At 67.3% G+C, this 18,291-nt stretch overlaps 1 long non-coding RNA gene and 1 pseudogene across 2 annotated transcripts in view; one reads left to right on the top strand and one right to left on the bottom strand.

Moving 5' to 3' along the window:
• The window catches only part of LOC149914671 (metabotropic glutamate receptor 6-like), a 34,048-nt pseudogene extending 16,308 nt beyond the window's left edge, over positions 1-17,740 (bottom strand). The window contains exons 1-8 of the transcript XR_016460410.1: positions 17,615-17,740; positions 16,547-16,598; positions 14,433-14,902; positions 12,545-12,761; positions 11,413-11,548; positions 6,961-7,115; positions 3,892-4,047; positions 1,033-1,229 (exon numbers count right to left, since the gene is read on the bottom strand). The product of XR_016460410.1 is annotated as a metabotropic glutamate receptor 6-like (transcript). The remainder of the gene's footprint in view (positions 1-1,032; positions 1,230-3,891; positions 4,048-6,960; positions 7,116-11,412; positions 11,549-12,544; positions 12,762-14,432; positions 14,903-16,546; positions 16,599-17,614) is intronic.
• LOC149914670 (uncharacterized) lies at positions 14,781-18,023 on the top strand. Its single transcript, XR_016460411.1, has 2 exons — positions 14,781-14,920; positions 17,882-18,023. It is a non-coding gene; the product is annotated as an uncharacterized LOC149914670 (long non-coding RNA).
• Positions 18,024-18,291: the final 268 nt, after the last annotated feature.

Raw genomic sequence — 18,291 nt, 5'->3', positions numbered from 1 at the left:
CCTCCCTAATTCCCTCCCATTCCCCCCCATTTGCCCCCCATTCCCCCCTAATTCCCCCCCAATGCCCCCGAATCCCTCCCATTCCCCCCCCACTGCTCCCCAATCCCCCCCCAATCCCCCCCATTGCCCCCCAATCCCCCTCATTCTTCCCCCAGTGCCCCCCATTGCCCCCCAATCTCCCACAATCCCCCCCATTGCCCCCCAACCCCCCTCATTCCCCCCTAATTCCCCCCCAATCCCCCCCATTCTCCCCCCAATCCTTCCTATCGCCCCCCAACCCCCCCCATTGCCCCCCAATCTCCCCCAACCCCCCCATTGCCCCCTAATTCCCCCCCATTGTCCCCCAATCCCCCCATTGCCCCCAATCCCCCCCATTCTGCCCCCAATCCCCCCATTGTCCCCCAATCCCCCTCATTCCCCCCCAATCCCCCCCATTCTGCCCCCAATCCCCCCATTGCCCCCCAATCCCCCCCATTCTCCCCCCAATCCTTCCTATCACCCCCCAATCCCCCCCATCGCCCCCCAATCCCCCCCCATTCCCCCCCAATCCCCCCCATTCTCCCCCCAATCCTTCCTATCGCCCCCCAATCCCCCCCATTGCCCCCCAATCCCCCTCATTCCCCTCTAATTCCCCCCCAATCCTTCCTATTGCCCCCCAACCCCCCCATTTTCCCCAATCCCCCCCATTCTCCCCCCAATCCTTCCTATCACCCCCCAAAACCCCCCCATTGCCCCCTAATTCACCCCCATTGTCCCCCAATCCCCCTCATTCCCCCCCAATCCCCCCCATTCTGCCCCCAATCCCCCCATTGCCCCCAATCCCCCCCATTGCCCCCCATCTCCCCCCATCGCCCCCCAACCCCCCCCATTGCCCCCCAATCCCCCTCATTCCCCTCTAATTCCCCCCCAATCCTTCCTATTGCCCCCCAACCCCCCCATTGCCCCCAATCCCCCCCATTCTCTCCCCAATCCTTCCTATCACCCCCCAATCCCCCCCCATCGCCCCCCAATCCCCCCAATCCCCCCCCGTACCATTGAAGGCCACCCTCCGGATGTGCTGGAGGAGGCGGCGTCCGTCGGGGGGGTCCATGTGTGGGCAGAGCCCCCCCCCGGGCAGACCTCGGCCAGCAGGCTGTGCAGCCCGTGGGCCATGGCCAGCACGGCGTCGATGACGAACTGCACCTTGCCCTCCTGCTCGTACGGGGAGTCGCGGCCGATGCGCTCCCGGCCTGCCCCATAAGTGGGGGGGGAGGTTATGGGGCGGGGGGGAGGGGGGGAGGGGAGGGGGCTGTGGGGTGGGGGTTGTGGGGATGGAGGTGTGGGGGGTGCTGTGGGGCAGGTGGGGGTGCTGTGAGGTAGATAAGGGTGCTGTGGGGCAGGTGGGGGTGATGTGGGGCAGGTGGGGGTGCTGTGGGGTAGGTAAGGGTGCTGTGGGGCAGATGGGGTGATGTGGGGTAGGTAAGGGTGCTATGGGGCAGACGGGGGTGATGTGGGGCAGGTGGGGGTGCTGTGGGGCAGATAAGGGTGCTATGGGGCAGGTGGGGGTGCTGTGGGGCAGATGGAGGTGATGTGGGGCAGGTGGGGGTGCTGTGGGGCTGACAGGAGTGCTATGGGGCAGACAGGGGTGATGTGGGGCAGATGGGGGTGCTGTGGGGTAGGTAAGGGTGCTATGGGGCAGATGGGGGTGATGTGGGGCAGGTGGGGGTGCTGTGGGGTAGATAAGGGTGCTATGGGGCAGGTGGGGGTGCTGTGGGGCAGATGGAGGTGATGTGGGGCAGGTGGGGGTGCTGTGGGGCTGACGGGTGCTGTGGGGTAGGTAAGGGTGCTATGGGGTAGATAAGGGTGCTATGGGGCAGACAGGAGTGCTATGGGGCAGATGGGGGTGCTGTGGGGCAGGTGGGGGTGCTGTGGGGTAGGTAAGGGTGCTGTGGGGTAGATAAGGGTGCTATGGGGCTGACAGGAGTGCTGTGGGGCAGGTGGGGGTGCTGTGGGGCAGATGGGGGTGCTGTGGGGTAGATAAGGGTGCTATGGGGCAGATACACACCCGGCCTGCCCCACGGCGACCCATAAGTGGGGGGCGGTTATGGGGCGGGGGGGAGTCACAGCCGATGCGCTCCCGGCCTGCCCCATAAGTGGGGAGGGGGCGGTTATGGGGCAGGGGGCGGGGGGGGGGGGGAGGGGGCTGTGGGGTGGGGGTTGTGGGGATGGAGGTGTGGGGGACGCTGTGGGGGATGCTGTGGGGCAGGTGGGGGTGCTGTGGGGTAGGTAAGGGTGCTGTGGGGCAGATGGGGTGATGTGGGGTAGGTAAGGGTGCTATGGGGCAGACGGGGGTGCTGTGGGGCAGATGGGGGTGATGTGGGGGAGATGGGGGTACTGTGGGGCTGACAGGAGTGCTATGGGGCAGACAGGGGTGCTGTGGGGCAGGTGGGGGTGCTGTGGGGTAGATAAGGGTGCTATGGGGCAGGTGGGGGTGCTGTGGGGCAGATGGAGGTGATGTGGGGCAGGTGGGGGTGCTGTGGGGCTGACAGGGGTGCTGTGGGGTAGGTAAGGGTGCTATGGGGTAGATAAGGGTGCTATGGGGCAGACAGGAGTGCTATGGGGCAGATGGGGGTGCTGTGGGGCAGGTGGGGGTGCTGTGGGGTAGGTAAGGGTGCTATGGGGCTGACAGGAGTGCTGTGGGGCAGGTGGGGGTGCTGTGGGGCAGATGGGGGTGCTGTGGGGTAGATAAGGGTGTTATGGGGCAGACAGGGGTGATGTGGGGCAGGTGGGGGTGCTGTGGGGTAGATAAGGGTGCTATGGGGCTGACAGGAGTGCTGTGGGGCAGACAGGGGTGCTATGGGGCAGATGGGGGTGCTGTGGGGCAGGTGGGGGTGCTGTGGGGTAGGTAAGGGTGCTATGGGGTAGATAAGGGTGCTATGGGGCAGACAGGGGTGCTGTGGGGTAGGTGGGGGTGCTGTGGGGTAGGTAAGGGTGCTATGGGGCTGACAGGAGTGCTATGGGGCAGGTGGGGGTGCTGTGGGGCAGATGGGGGTGCTGTGGGGTAGATAAGGGTGCTGTGGGGCAAATGAGGATGCTATGGGGCAGATGGTGCTGTGGGGCAGACGGGGTTGCTGTGGGGTAGATAAGGGTGCTATGGGGCAGATACACACCCAGCCTGCCCCACGGCAACCCATAAGTGGGGGGCGGTTATGGGGCGGGGGGGGAGTCACGGCCGATGCGCTCCCGGCCTGCCCCATAAGTGGGGAGGGGGCGGTTATGGGGCGGGGGGGGGGGGGGGGGAGGGGAGGGGGCTGTGGGGTGGGGGTTGTGGGGATGGAGGTGTGGGGGACGCTGTGGGGGATGCTGTGGGGCAGGTGGGGGTGCTGTGGGGTAGGTAAGGGTGCTGTGGGGCAGACGGGGTGATGTGGGGGAGATGGGGGTGCTGTGGGGCAGGTGGGGGTGCTGTGGGGTAGGTAAGGGTGCTATGGGGCTGACAGGAGTGCTATGGGGCAGACAGGGGTGCTATGGGGCAGATGGGGGTGCTGTGGGGCAGGTGGGGTTGCTGTGGGGCAGACGGGGGTGCTCTGGGGTAGATAAGGGTGCTGTGGGGCTGACAGGAGTGCTATGGGGCAGGTGGGGGTGCTGTGGGGTAGATAAGGGTGCTGTGGGGCAGATGGTGCTGTGGGGTAGATAGGAGTGCTGTGGGGCAGGTTTGGGGTGCTGTGGGGCATGCTATGGGGTGCTATGGGACAGGTTATGGGGCAGGATGTAGGGTGCCATGGGGCAGGTTTGGGGTGCTGTGGGGCAGGTTATGGGGTGCTGTGGGGCAGGTTATGGGGCAGGTTTGGGGTGCTGTGGGGCAGGTTATGGGGTGCTGTGGGGCAGGTTATGGGGCAGGCTATGGGGTGCTACCTGTGCACTTGCGCGTGGGGCCGGCGGCGCCGTGGGGCGCACTGTGGGGCGCGCTGTGGGGCAGGTGGCAGTTGAAGTCCTCCTCCCAGAACTCGTGGAACCAAAGGTTGCGCCGGTTGTTCTCCAGGGAGCGCGACGTGAAGTAGTCGTCAAAGCCTATGGGGCGCCCCATAGCGCTATAGGGCCGGCCCCATAGCGACACACAGCGCCCCATAGCGCTATAGGGCCGGCCCCATAGCGACACGCAGCGCCCCATAGCGCTATAGGGCCAGCCCCATAGCGACACGCAGCGCCCCATAGCGCTATAGGGCCGGCCCCATAGCGACACACAGCGCCCCATAGCGCTATAGGGCCGGCCCCATAGCGACACACAGCGCCCCATAGCGCTATAGGGCCGGCCCCATAGCGACACGCAGCGCCCCATAGCGCTATAGGGCCGGCCCCATAGCGACACGCAGCGCCCCATAGCGCTATAGGGCCGGCCCCATAGCGACACGCAGCGCCCCATAGCGCTATAGGGCCGGCCCCATAGCGACACGCAGCGCCCCATAGCGCTATAGGGCCGGCCCCATAGCGACACGCAGCGCCCCATAGCGACACGCAGCGCCCCATAGCGCTATAGGGCCGGCCCCATAGCGACACACAGCGCCCCATAGCGCTATAGGGCCGGCCCCATAGCGACACGCAGCGCCCCATAGCGCTATAGGGCCGGCCCCATAGCGACACGCAGCGCCCCATAGCGACACGCAGCGCCCCATAGCGCTATAGGGCCGGCCCCATAGCGACACGCAGCGCCCCATAGCGCTATAGGGCCGGCCCCATAGGGAGACATAGCGCTATAGGGCCGGCCCCATAGCGACACACAGCGCCCCATAGCGCTATAGGGCCAGCCCCATAGCGACACACAGCGCCCCATAGCGCTATAGGGCCAGCCCCATAGCGACACACAGCGCCCCATAGTGCTATAGGGCCGGCCCCATAGCGACACACAGCGCCCCATAGCGCTATAGGGCCAGCCCCATAGTGACACACAGTGCCCCATAGCGCTATAGGGCCGGCCCCATAGCGACACGCAGCGCCCCATAGCGCTATAGGGCCGGCCCCATAGCGACACGCAGCGCCCCATAGCGCTATAGGGCCAGCCCCATAGCGACACACAGCGCCCCATAGCGCTATAGGGCCAGCCCCATAGTGACACGCAGCGCCCCATAGCGCTATAGGGCCGGCCCCATAGCAACACACAGCGCCCCATAGCGCTATAGGGCCGGCCCCATAGTGCCCCATAGCAACCCATAGCTAAGGGGTCACTGCAGGATTCCTGTGGGGTCGCTATGGGGCCGCTGTGGGGTCACTATGGGGTCGCTATGGGGCCGCTGTGGGGTTGCTATGGGGTCGCTCTGGATCACTGTGGGGTCTCTATGGGGTCGCTGTGGGGTCACTATAGGGTCGCTGTGGGGTCACTGTGGTGTCGCTATAGGGTCACTATGGGGTCACTATAGGGTCTCTATGGGGTCACTATAGGGTCACTGTGGGGTCGCTGTGGGGTCGCTATAGGGTCACTATGGGGTCACTATAGGGTCTCTATGGGGTCGCTATAGGGTCACTATGGGGTCGCTATAGGGTCACTGTGGGGTCGCTGTGGGGTCGCTATAGGGTCACTATGGGGTCACTGTAGGGTCTCTACGGGGTCGCTATAGGGTCACTGTGGGGTCGCTGTGGGGTCGCTATAGGGTCTCTATGGGGTCGCTATAGGGTCACTGTGGGGTCGCTATAGGGTCACTATGGGGTCACTATAGGGTTGCTGTGGGGTCTCTATAGGGTCGCTCTGGGGTCACTATGGGGTCGCTGTGGGGTCCCTATGGGGTCACTATAGGGTCGCTATGGGGTCACTGTGGGGTTGCTATGGGGTCGCTATAGGGTCGCTGTGGGGTCACTATGGGGTCACTCTAGGGTCACTGTGGGGTCGCAGTGGGGTCTCTATGGGGTCACTCTAGGGTCACATATAGGGTCGCTCTGGGGTCTCTATGGGGTCACATTAGGGTCGCAGTGGGGTCTCTATGGGGTCACTCCAGTGGGGTCTCTATGGGGTCACTCTAGGGTCTCTGTGGGGTTGCAGTGGGGTCACTCTAGGGTCACTGTGGGGTCTCTATGGGGTCACTCTAGGGTCACATATAGGGTTGCAGTGGGGTCTCTATGGGGTCACTCTAGGGTCATGTGGGGTCTCTGTGGGGTCACTCTAGGGTCTCTGTGGGGTCGCAGTGGGGTCTCTATGGGGTCACTCTAGGGTCGCAGTGGGGTCTCTATGGGGTCACATATAGGGTCACAGTGGGGTCGCAGTGGGGTCTCTATGGGGTCACATATAGGGTCGCAGTGGGGTCACTCTAGGGTCTCTATGGGGTCGCAGTGGGGTCGCAGTGGGGTCTCTATGGGGTCACATATAGGGTCGCAGTGGGGTCACTCTAGGGTCTCTATGGGGTCGCAGTGGGGTCGCAGTGGGGTCTCTATGGGGTCACATATAGGGTCGCAGTGGGGTCGCAGTGGGGTCTCTATGGGGTCTCTGTGGGGTCGCAGTGGGGTCTCTGTGGGGTCACTCTAAGGTCGCAGTGGGGTCACTCTAGGGTCATGTGGGGTCGCAGTGGGGTCACTCTAGGGTCACTGTGGGGTCTCTATGGGGTCACTCTAGGGTCGCAGTGGGGTCTCTGTGGGGTCGCAGTGGGGTCTCTATGGGGTTACTCTAGGGTCACTGTGGGGTCACTCTAGGGTCTCTGTGGGGTCACTCTAAGGTCGCAGTGGGGTCTCTGTGGGGTCACTCTAAGGTCACAGTGGGGTCGCAGTGGGGTCTCTGTGGGGTCACTCTAAGGTCACAGTGGGGTCTCTGTGGGGTCACTCTAGGGTCACTGTGGGGTCTCTGTGGGGTCACTCTAAGGTCACAGTGGGGTCGCAGTGGGGTCTCTATGGGGTCACAGTGGGGTCACAGTGGGGTCTCTGTGGGGTCACTCTAAGGTCGCAGTGGGGTCTCTATGGGGTCACTCTAGGGGCTGTGTGGGGTCGCAGTGGGGCAGCGCTCACCCGGCACGGAGGCCCGTTTGGGCAGGATGGTGATGGCGCCGTGAGCCGCCCCTTCCAGGCCCTGCACGGGGCCCAGCTTGGCGCCCCAGCTGTCGGAGCCAACCCACGCAAAGTGCCCGGAAAGGTTGGCGCGAGTCGCCGCCTCCAGGACGCGTCTGCGGGTGAACGGGGTCACTGGGAGGCACTGGGAGGCACTGGGAGGCACTGGGAGGGGGTGCGGGGGGCTGGGGGGGGATGGGAAGGGAATGGGAGGCACTGGGAGGCACTGGGAAGGGACTGGGATGGACTGGGAGGACTAAGAAGGAACTGGGAGGCACTGGGAGGGGGTGCGGGGGGGTGGGAGGGGATGGGAAGGGAATGGGATGGAATGGGAGGCACTGGGAGGGGGTGGGGGTGGGGGGGGTGTGGGGGGGGGTGGGATGGAAGAGGGGGGGGCTGGGAAGGGAACCGGATGGAATGGGAGGCACTGGGAAGGGACTGGGATGGACTGGGAAGGGACTGGGATGGACTGGGAGGCACTGGGAAGGGACTGGGATGGACTGGGAGGACTAAGAAGGAACTGGGAGGCACTGGGAGGGGGTGTGGGGGGGTGGGGGAGGGGGTGGGATGGAAGGGGGGGGGCTGGGAAGGGAACCGGATGGAATGGGATGGACTGGGAGGGACTGGGAGGCACTGGGAAGGGACTGGGAGGGACTGGGAAGGGACTGGGATGGACTAGGAGGCACTGGGAAGGGACTGGGATGGATTGGGAAGCACTAGGAAGGGACTGGGATGGACTGGGAGGCACTGTGAGGAACAGGGAAGGGACTGGGATGGATTGGGAGACACTGGGAAGGGACTGGGATGGACTGGGAACAGACTGGGAGGCACTGGGAACGGACTGGGAACAGACTGGGATGGACTGAGATGGATGAGGAGGGACTGGGAGGCACTGAGAAGGGACTGGGAGGCACTGGGATGGACTGGGAGGCACTGGGATGGATGAGGAGGGACTGGGAGGCACTGGGATGGACTGGGAGGCACTGGGATGGATGAGGAGGGACTGGGAGGCACTGAGAAGGGACTGGGAGGGACTGGGAGGAACAGGGAAGGGACTGGGATGGACTGGGGGGCACTGGGAAGGGACTGGGATGGATTAGGAGGGACTGGGAGACACTGGGAAGGGACTGGGATGGACTGGGAGGCACTGAGAAGGGACTGGGAGGGACTAGGAGGCACTGGGAGGGACTGGGATGGATTGGGAAGCACTAGGAAGGGACTGGGATGGACTGGGAGGCACTGTGAGGAACAGGGAAGGGACTGAGATGGACTGGGTGCACTGAGAAGGGACTGGGATGGACTGGGAGGGGCCGGGGCGGGGGGGTGGAGGGGCTGGGTGTGTGGCGGCGTGTTGTGGGCTGGGTGCTGGGCTGGGTGCTGGGCTGGGTGCTGGGTGCTGGGCTGTGTACTGGGCTGGGTGCTGGGCTGGGTGCTGGGCTGGGTGCTGGGCTGGGTGCTGGGCTGTGTACTGGGCTGGGTGCTGGGCTGTGTACTGGGCTGGGTGCTGGGCTGGGTGCTGGGCTGGGTGCTGGGCTGGGTGCTGGGCTGTGTACTGGGCTGGGTGCTGGGCTGGGTGCTGGGTGCTGGGCTGGGTGCTGGGCTGTGTACTGGGCTGGGTGCTGGGCTGGGTGCTGGGCTGGGTGCTGGGCTGGGTGCTGGGTGCTGGGCTGGGTGCTGGGCTGGGTGCTGGGCTGGGTGCTGGGCTGTGTACTGGGCTGGGTGCTGGGCTGGGTGCTGGGCTGGGTGCTGGGCTGTGTACTGGGCTGGGTGCTGGGCTGGGTGCTGGGCTGGGTGCTGGGCTGTGTACTGGGCTGGGTGCTGGGCTGGGCGCTGGGCTGGGTGCTGGGCTGGGTGCTGGGCTGGGTGCTGGGCTGGGTGCTGGGCTGGGCGCTGGGCTGGGCGCTGGGTGCTGGGCTGGGTGCTGGGCTGGGTGCTGGGCTGGGCGCTGGGTGCTGGGCTGGGCGCTGGGTGCTGGGCTGGGTGCTGGGCTGGGCGCTGGGCTGTGTACTGGGCTGGGTGCTGGGCTGTGTACTGGGCTGGGCGCTGGGCTGGGCGCTGGGTGCTGGGCTGGGTGCTGGGCTGGGTGCTGGGCTGGGCGCTGGGTGCTGGGCTGGGCGCTGGGTGCTGGGCTGGGTGCTGGGCTGGGTGCTGGGCTGGGCGCTGGGTGCTGGGCTGGGCGCTGGGCGCTGGGCTGGGTGCTGGGCTGGGTGCTGGGCTGGGTGCTGGGCTGGGTGCTGGGCTGTGTACTGGGCTGGGTGCTGGGCTGGGTGCTGGGCTGGGTGCTGGGCTGGGTGCTGGGCTGTGTACTGGGCTGGGTGCTGGGCTGGGTGCTGGGCTGGGCGCTGGGCTGGGCGCTGGGTGCTGGGTGCTGGGCTGTGTACTGGGCTGGGTGCTGGGCTGGGTGCTGGGCTGGGTGCTGGGCTGGGTGCTGGGTGCTGGGCTGGGTGCTGGGCTGGGTGCTGGGCTGGGTGCTGGGCTGTGTACTGGGCTGGGTGCTGGGCTGGGTGCTGGGCTGTGTACTGGGCTGGGTGCTGGGCTGGGTGCTGGGCTGGGTGCTGGGCTGGGTGCTGGGCTGTGTACTGGGCTGGGTGCTGGGTGCTGGGCTGGGTGCTGGGCTGGGTGCTGGGCTGTGTACTGGGCTGGGTGCTGGGCTGGGTGCTGGGCTGTGTACTGGGCTGGGTGCTGGGCTGTGTACTGGGCTGGGTGCTGGGCTGGGTGCTGGGCTGGGTGCTGGGCTGGGTGCTGGGCTGGGTGCTGGGTGCTGGGCTGGGTGCTGGGCTGGGTGCTGGGCTGTGTACTGGGCTGGGTGCTGGGCTGGGTGCTGGGCTGTGTACTGGGCTGGGTGCTGGGCTGGGTGCTGGGCTGGGTGCTGGGCTGGGTGCTGGGCTGTGTACTGGGCTGGGTGCTGGGTGCTGGGCTGGGTGCTGGGCTGGGTGCTGGGCTGTGTACTGGGCTGTGTACTGGGCTGGGTGCTGGGCTGGGTGCTGGGCTGGGTGCTGGGCTGGGTGCTGGGCTGTGTACTGGGCTGGGCGCTGGGCTGGGTGCTGGGCTGGGTGCTGGGCTGGGTGCTGGGCTGGGCGCTGGGCTGGGTGCTGGGCTGTGTACTGGGCTGGGTGCTGGGCTGGGTGCTGGGCTGGGTGCTGGGTGCTGGGCTGGGTGCTGGGCTGGGTGCTGGGCTGGGCGCTGGGCTGGGCGCTGGGTGCTGGGCTGGGTGCTGGGCTGGGTGCTGGGCTGGGCGCTGGGTGCTGGGCTGGGCGCTGGGTGCTGGGCTGGGTGCTGGGCTGGGCGCTGGGCTGTGTACTGGGCTGGGCGCTGGGCTGGGCGCTGGGTGCTGGGCTGGGTGCTGGGCTGGGTGCTGGGCTGGGCGCTGGGTGCTGGGCTGGGTGCTGGGCTGGGTGCTGGGCTGGGTGCTGGGCTGTGTACTGGGCTGGGCGCTGGGTGCTGGGCTGGGTGCTGGGCTGGGTGCTGGGCTGGGCGCTGGGTGCTGGGCTGGGCGCTGGGCGCTGGGCTGGGTGCTGGGCTGGGTGCTGGGCTGGGTGCTGGGCTGGGTGCTGGGCTGGGTGTTGGGCTGGGCGCTGGGCTGGGCGCTGGGCTGTGTACTGGGCTGGGTGCTGGGCTGGGTGCTGGGCTGTGTACTGGGCTGGGTGCTGGGCTGGGTGCTGGGCTGGGCGCTGGGCTGGGCGCTGGGTGCTGGGTGCTGGGCTGTGTACTGGGCTGGGTGCTGGGCTGGGTGCTGGGCTGGGTGCTGGGCTGGGTGCTGGGCTGTGTACTGGGCTGGGTGCTGGGCTGTGTACTGGGCTGGGTGCTGGGCTGGGTGCTGGGCTGGGTGCTGGGCTGGGTGCTGGGCTGGGCGCTGGGCTGTGTACTGGGCTGGGTGCTGGGCTGGGTGCTGGGCTGGGCGCTGGGCTGTGTACTGGGCTGGGTGCTGGGCTGGGTGCTGGGCTGTGTACTGGGCTGGGTGCTGGGCTGTGTACTGGGCTGGGTGCTGGGCTGGGTGCTGGGCTGGGTGCTGGGCTGGGTGCTGGGCTGTGTACTGGGCTGGGTGCTGGGCTGGGTGCTGGGCTGGGTGCTGGGCTGTGTACTGGGCTGGGTGCTGGGCTGGGTGCTGGGCTGGGTGCTGGGCTGGGCGCTGGGCTGTGTACTGGGCTGGGTGCTGGGCTGGGTGCTGGGCTGGGCGCTGGGCTGTGTACTGGGCTGGGTGCTGGGCTGGGTGCTGGGCTGGGTGCTGGGCTGTGTACTGGGCTGGGTGCTGGGCTGGGTGCTGGGCTGGGTGCTGGGCTGGGCGCTGGGCTGTGTACTGGGCTGGGTGCTGGGCTGGGTGCTGGGCTGGGCGCTGGGCTGTGTACTGGGCTGGGTGCTGGGCTGGGTGCTGGGCTGGGTGCTGGGCTGTGTACTGGGCGCACTGGTCCGTACCGGATGTCGTCCTCGTGGGCGAACAGCACCACCCCGCGGGCGGTCGAGGTCTCCATCAGCCGCTGCACCACCTGCGCGTAGGCGCCGGGCCGCGGCTCCCGGGGGATCTTAATGGACTGCGCGATGCACAGCCCGCCTGCCGGGGCGGACCAGTACGGACCAGTAGGCACCAGTACGGACCAGTAGGCACCGGTACGGACCAGTAGGCACCAGTACGGACCAGTAGGCACCGGTGTGCACCGGTACGGACCGGTACCAACCGCTACACGCCGGTTTGGATCGGTGGGTTGAGAGCCCAGGGGGGTGGGTGGGGGGAGGGGATGCTGACCCCTTACTCAGCTCTTCCGCTATGGCCCAGTATGGCCCCGCGTCCCTCCCAGTTCATCCCGGTGCCACTCCCAGCACCCCCCCCCCCAGTGCCTCCCAATCCATCCCAGTCCCTCCCACTGCCTCCCAGTCTGTCCCAGTGCCCTCCCAGTCCCTCCCAGTCCCACCCTAAGTTGCTCCCGGGTCTTTCCCAGTCCCACCCAGTGCCTCCCAATCCATCCCAGTTCCTCCCAGTGCCCCCCCAGTCCCCCGTACCACCCTCCCAGTGCCTCTGAATCCCATCCTAAGTTGCTCCCAGTCCCCCCCCAGTGCCTCCCAATCCATCCCAGTGCTTCCCAGTCCCTCCCAGTTCCCCCACCAACCCCTCAGGAGCTCTGCAGATTCTGCTCTCCCCATAGCTGCCCTCAGAGGCTGCTCCCAGTCCATCCCAGTACTTCCCAGTTCCTCCCAGTGCCCTCTCAGTGCTTCCCAGTCCCCCCCAGTCCCTCCCAATCCATCCCAGTCCCTCCCAATCCATCCCAGTGCTTCCCAGTCCCCCCCAGTCCCTCCCAATCCATCCCAGTCCCTCCCAATCCATCCCAGTGCTTCCCAGTGCTTCTCAGTTCCTCCCAGTGTCCTCCCAATCCATCCCAGTCCCTCCCAGTTCCCCCACCAGCCCCTCTGAAGCTCTAAAGATTCTGCTCTCCCCACAGAGGCTGCTCCCAGTCCATCCCAGCGCCCTCCCAGCTCCTCCCAGTCCCTCCCATTCCCCTCCCAGCCCCCTGTACCACCCTCCCGGTCCCTCCCACCCCCCCAGCTCCCCCACCGGCCTCTCTGGAGCTCTGCAGGAAGGCGTCCACGCCGCTCTCCCCGTAGCTGCCCTCGGAAGCCAAGGTGCTGACGTATTTCCAGCCCAGGGCGCGCACCAGAGCCACCATGGCCTGCGCCTGGTACGAGTCGGGCGGCACAACGCGAGAGAAGAACTCGTAGCGCCCGCGGTCGCTCAGCTCCGGAGCCGTGGAGGCGTAACTGATCTGCGGCATCTGGGGGGAGGGGGGGCGTGTGGGGCCGGGCTGGGGGTGGGGGTGGGCTGGGGATGGGGGGGATGTGGGGATGGGGGTAGGGTGGGGTGATGGGGGGATGTGGGGGTGGGGGGGGATGAGGGGGTATTGTGGGGCTGGGAGGGATGGGGGGTATTGTGGGGATGTGGGGAGAGATGGGGGGGGAATGGGGGAAGTGTGGGGAGTGTGGGGGATGGGGATAGGGGAGCGGGGGGGAGCTGGGGGGATGTGGGGTGGGATGGGGGTGGGGGGAGTGAGGGGGAGGTGGGGATGTGCGGGTGTTGTGGGGTTGGGGGTATGTGGGGCTGGGGGGTGGTGTGGGGCTGGGGGGCGCTCGTGGGGCTGGGGGATGTAGGGATGGGGAGGTGGTGTGGAGCTGGAGGGATGTGGGGTTGGGGTGTGGCGGGGGGCTGGAGGACACTTGTGGGGCTGGGGGGTGTTTGTGGGGTTGGGGGACATGTGAGGCTTGGAGGATGCGGGGAGGGTGTGGGGCTGGGGGACACTTGTGGGGCTGCGGGGTGGTGTGGGGCAGGGAGACAGGCGGGGTGGGGGTGTGTGTGTAGGGCGGGGGGCGCACTTGTGGGGCGGGGGGATGTGGGAACGGTGTGGGGGGGTGCGGGGGGGGGGGAGCTGCCGGATGTCCCCGCCCCCCCCCCCCCCCCCCCCCGCACAGCCACACCGTGAGAACGCGGCGCTGTCCATGGTGCTGATCGCCCCTACGAGGCCCCCCCCCCCCAGAGCCGCCCACTCCCCATTCCCCTCACCCCCCCCACGACCCCCGTCCCCTCCCACCTCCAAATTCCCCCACGACCCCCCGGACCTCCTCCCCCCCCCCGCGCCCCCCAGCCCCCCCCGTACCGCGAACAGCCGCAGCATGTTGGCCACCATGATGGACACGGAGCTGCCCTGAACCCCCGTGACCCCCACACACCCCCACGACCCCCCCACGACCCCCCCACCACCCCCACTTCACCCCCACACCCTCACGACACCCCCACGACCCCCACATCCCTCACACACCCCCACGACCCCCCACCACCCCCACGACCCCCACATCTCTCACACACCCCCACGACCCCCCCACGACCCCCACATCCCCCCCACATCCCCACGACCCCCCCACGACCCCCACATCTCTCACACACCCCCACGACCCCCCCACGACCCCCACATCCCCCCTACACCCCCACATCCCCCCCACATCCCCACGACCCCCCCACGACCCCCACATCTCCCCCACACCACCACATCCCCACGACCCCCACATCTCTCACACACCCCCACGCCCCCCCCACCACCCCCACATCCTCCCCACACCCCCACGACCCCCCCACATCCCCCCCACATCCCCACGCCCCCCCCACGACCCCCACATCCTCCCCACATCCCCACGACCCCCCCACATCCCTCACACACCCCCACGACCCCCCACCACCCCCACATCCCCCCACATCCCCACGACCCCCCCATCCTCCCCACACCCTCACAACCCCCCCACGACCCCCCAGCCCCCCCCGTACCGCGAACAGCCGCAGCACGTTGGCCACCATGATGGACACGGAGCTGCCCCACACCCCCACGACCCCCCCACGACCCCCAGATCCCCCCCACGACCCCCCCCCCACCCCCACATCCCCCCAGCCCCCCCCGTACCGCGAACAGCCGCAGCACGTTGGCCACCATGATGGACACGGAGCTGGCGGACGCTCCGATCACCCCCACCAACCTCTCGGGGGGGGCTCTGGGCGGGGGTCTCCCATCGGCGCACACCCCCTCCCCTTCCGCGGGGGGGAGCAGCGCCCTGACGAAGCCCAGCGCCTGCTCCAGTGCGTACGTATCGCGAGAGCACGTGTCGGCGATGCGAGCCCCCAGCGTGACGTTGGGCAGCAGGCGGGGGTCTCCGTTGACGCGATCCAAAGCGTAAAGCATCGCCTCCAGGCGCTGGATGCCCTTCTCCCGCTTGAGGGCGCCGCACGGGACCCCCGCCGGGCCGCGGCCGTGAACCGGGAAGAGCCCCCCCAGGGTCAGGTCGCCCTCCAGGCGGATGGCGTGCGGCTGCGTGGGCGCCGGGGGGAAGCAGCGGGCGCCGCGGAGCAGCGCCAGGAGGAGCGGCCACAGCATGGCTGGGGGGGGAGATGGGGGTGAGTGGGGCTGGGGGAGTGGGGGGTTGGGGGGAGATGGGGGCTGAGTGGGGCGGGGGGAGTGGGGGGGCTGGGGGGAGATGGGGGCTGGGGGGAGATGGGGGGAGTGAGTGGGGCTGGGGGGAGTGGGGGGGTTGGGGGCAGATGGGAGGGGTGAGTGGGGCTGGGGGAGTGGGGGGGTTGGGGGGAGATGGGGGTGAGGGGCTGGGGGGAGATGGGGGCTGGGGGGAGATGGGGGTGAGTGGGGCGGGGGGAGTGGGGGGGTTGGGGGGAGATGGGGGGAGTGAGTGGGGCTGGGGGGAGTGGGGGGGTTGGGGGCAGATGGGGGGGGTGAGTGGGGCTGGGGGAGTGGGGGGTTGGGGGGAGATGGGGGCTGAGTGGGGCTGGGGGGATATATAGGGTGGGGGGAGATGGGGGTGAGTGGGGCTGGGGGGGGGATGGAGGCTGGGCGGAGATGGGGGGGTGAGGGGCTGGGGGGAGATGGGGGCTGGGGGGAGATGGGGGTGAGTGGGGCTGGGGGAGTGGGGGGGTTGGGGGGAGATGGGGGGTGAGGGGCTGGGGGGAGATGGGGGCTGGGGGGAGATGGGGGTGAGTGGGGCTGGGGGGAGGTGGGGGCTGGGGGGAGATGGGGGTGAGTGGGGCGGGGGGAGTGGGGGGGTTGGGGGGAGATGGGGGTGAGGGGCTGGGGGGAGATGGGGGCTGGGGGGAGATGGGGGTGAGTGGGGCGGGGGGAGTGGGGGGGCTGGGGGGAGATGGGGGCTGGGGGAAGATGGGGGGGGAGATGGGGGTGAGTGGGGCTGGGGGGAGATGGGGGGCTGAGTGGGGCTGGGGGGATATATGGGGTGGGGGGAGATGGGGGTGAGTGGGGCTGGGGGAGTGGGGGGGCTGGGGGGAGATGGGGGGAGTGGGGCTGGGGGGAGATGGAGGCTGGGGGGAGATGGGGGCTGTGTGGGGCGGGGGGTTGTGAGGGGGGGTGGGGGGGTTGGGGCAAGATGGGGTGAGTGGGGCTGGGGGGAGATGGGGGCTGGGGGGAGATGGGGGTGTGAGTGGGGCTGGGGGAGTGGGGGGGTTGGGGGGAGATGGGGTTAAGTGGGGCTGGGGGGAGATGGGGGCTGTGTGGGGCAGGGGGGTGTGAGTGGGGCTGGGGGGAGATGGGGGTGAGTGGGGCTGGGGTTTGGAGCTGTGTGGGGCTCGGAGAAGATGGGGGGTGTGTGGGGTTGGGGGCTGTGGGGTTGGGGGGAGATGGGGGGTGTGAGTGGAGCTGGGGGGGTGGGGGGGATGTAGGGTTGGGGGGCTGGGGGGAGATGGGTGTGTGGAGCTGGGGGGAGATGGGGGTGAGTGGAGCTGGGGGGGGGTTGGGGGGAGATGTGGGGCTGGGGGTGGATGTGTGGGGTTTCAGGTGATGGTTTGGGGCTGGGGGGCTGGGTAGGTTGGGGCTGGGGGCTAAGGGGGGAGAGGCGTAGGGGGGGTTGGGGGTGTAGGGCTTTGGGGGTAGATGTGGGGCTGAGGGGGAAGGAGATGTGGGGCTGGGGGTGTGGGGGGCATGGGGCCCAGGGTTCACTATGGGGCACAGGGGGGGGCACTCGGGGGTCCCACAGCCCCATATTTCCCCCCTCCCCACCTCACCTCGCTCCATTTGCTGCCGTCGCCGCTGCCTCTGCCCAGCAATTAAGCGCAGCTGTTAATGAAGGGGGGGGTTTGGGGGGGAGGGAGGGAGGGGGGAACCTCTGCGCAACAGCAGCAGCTGTGGGGGGGGATTAAGGACCCCAATCCCATGGGATTATTATGGGATGGGGGGGGGGGGAGCGGTAATCCCATAATCCCGCTGCTCAACTGCTGCCCAGATGGGTGCCCAAATGGGGGGGGGGGGGATAGAGACCCCCCCCCGCAATGTCCCCAATGTTTCCCCAAAGGGGGAGGGGGAGAGGATACAGAACCCCCCCCCAAATGTGTCCTTAGTGTGACCCTAAAGCGGGGGTGGGGGGAGGTGATGTATACCCCCCCCCCACAGCATGTCCAAAAATGGGGGGGGGGGGGGGGGGGGTATACAGAACCCCCCCCCCAAAATGTCCCCAAAGGTGGGGGAGGGGGAAGAAGCACCGACCTCTCCAATGTGTCCTAAAATGGGGATGATGAGGGGGGGGGAGAGGAAAGGGGGTCAGACCCCCCCCCCCAAAATGCCCCCAATATGTCTCCAAATGGGTCGTCCCCCCCCCAACCCAAATGTACCCTTAATGTGACCCTGAAGGGGAGGAGTGGACACAGACACCCCCCATTATGTCCCAAAAGGGGGGGAGGGGACACAGAACCCCCCCCTCCTCCCCCCCCCCCTCTCCCCAAAGGTGGGGGCAAGGGAATACAGATCTGCCCCCCCCCCCACCCAAATGATGTGTCCTTAAAGCGGGGGGGGGGGGGGTGGAACGACACAGAACCCCCCCCATAATGTCCCCAATGTCCCAAAAAGGGGGTAAGTCGGGGGGGGGGGGGGGGGGGAGAAGATGGGAGAGTCCAGGCCTGAGGGGGATCCGAAGTCTCAGAGCAGCTCCGCAGCCATAGGTGCTGCCCTGTGGTGGCTCTTAGCAGCAATTAACGGCCGCTAATAGCGATTTAATGAGCGTTTAACGGTGCTCGACGCCCGAAGGCGCTGCTCTTCCTGCTTTTCACCTCAGAGAGCTTTGCCTACGCTCAGTTTACCTCAAGCCCGAGGTAACGCCACCCGCTCTTCCCGCCCGGAGCCTTCAGCCAATCACCGCGCTCTTCTTCCCGCCCACAGAGCCTTCAGCCAATCACCATGCTCTCTCTTCCCGCCCACAGAACCTTCAACCAATCACTGTGTTCCTTCTCTTCCCGCCTCTACTTTATCTCCGCCCCTTGCCCGCTTACGCAGAAGCCACGCCCCTTGCTCTTCCTACCGACAGAACCCTCAACCAATCACTGTCTTCCCTCTCATCCCGCCCGCAGAGCCCTCAGCCAATCACCGTGCTCTCTTCCCGCTGTAGCACCGCCCCTTTCCCTCACACTGAGGCCGCGCCTCCCCGCGCGCAACAGAATCTTCTAATATCGAGGTAAAGGCTTTTAATAAACTGATTATGCTCTTGTTGCACAGCTGGTGAGTAGTGGAATTACATTTATGCTTGTTAGCGCATTATAATGAGTGTCATAAACGAGAAATGGGGGCTTAGTGACCGTGAGGTGTTTTCTGATGCGCATTCGTTCTTAAACAGCATTTCGGGAAGCAGGAAGGGAAGGGAAAAATAACAGGAGAGGGAAAGAAAAGCTTTGATGTAGCAGAAAATGCGTGTAATGGCTTCGAGAATGCTGCCCTCCTGCATCCATGGAAGCACACAAAATGAGGCTCTGCTGTAGCCCCG

This window comes from Phasianus colchicus, chromosome 29 (assembly GCF_987193195.1).
Source record: "Phasianus colchicus chromosome 29, bPhaCol1.hap1.1, whole genome shotgun sequence".
Classification (NCBI taxonomy): Eukaryota; Metazoa; Chordata; class Aves; order Galliformes; family Phasianidae; genus Phasianus; species Phasianus colchicus.
The sequence above is the reverse complement of the archived record's forward strand: the minus strand, read 5'-3'. Positions and strand labels throughout refer to the sequence as shown.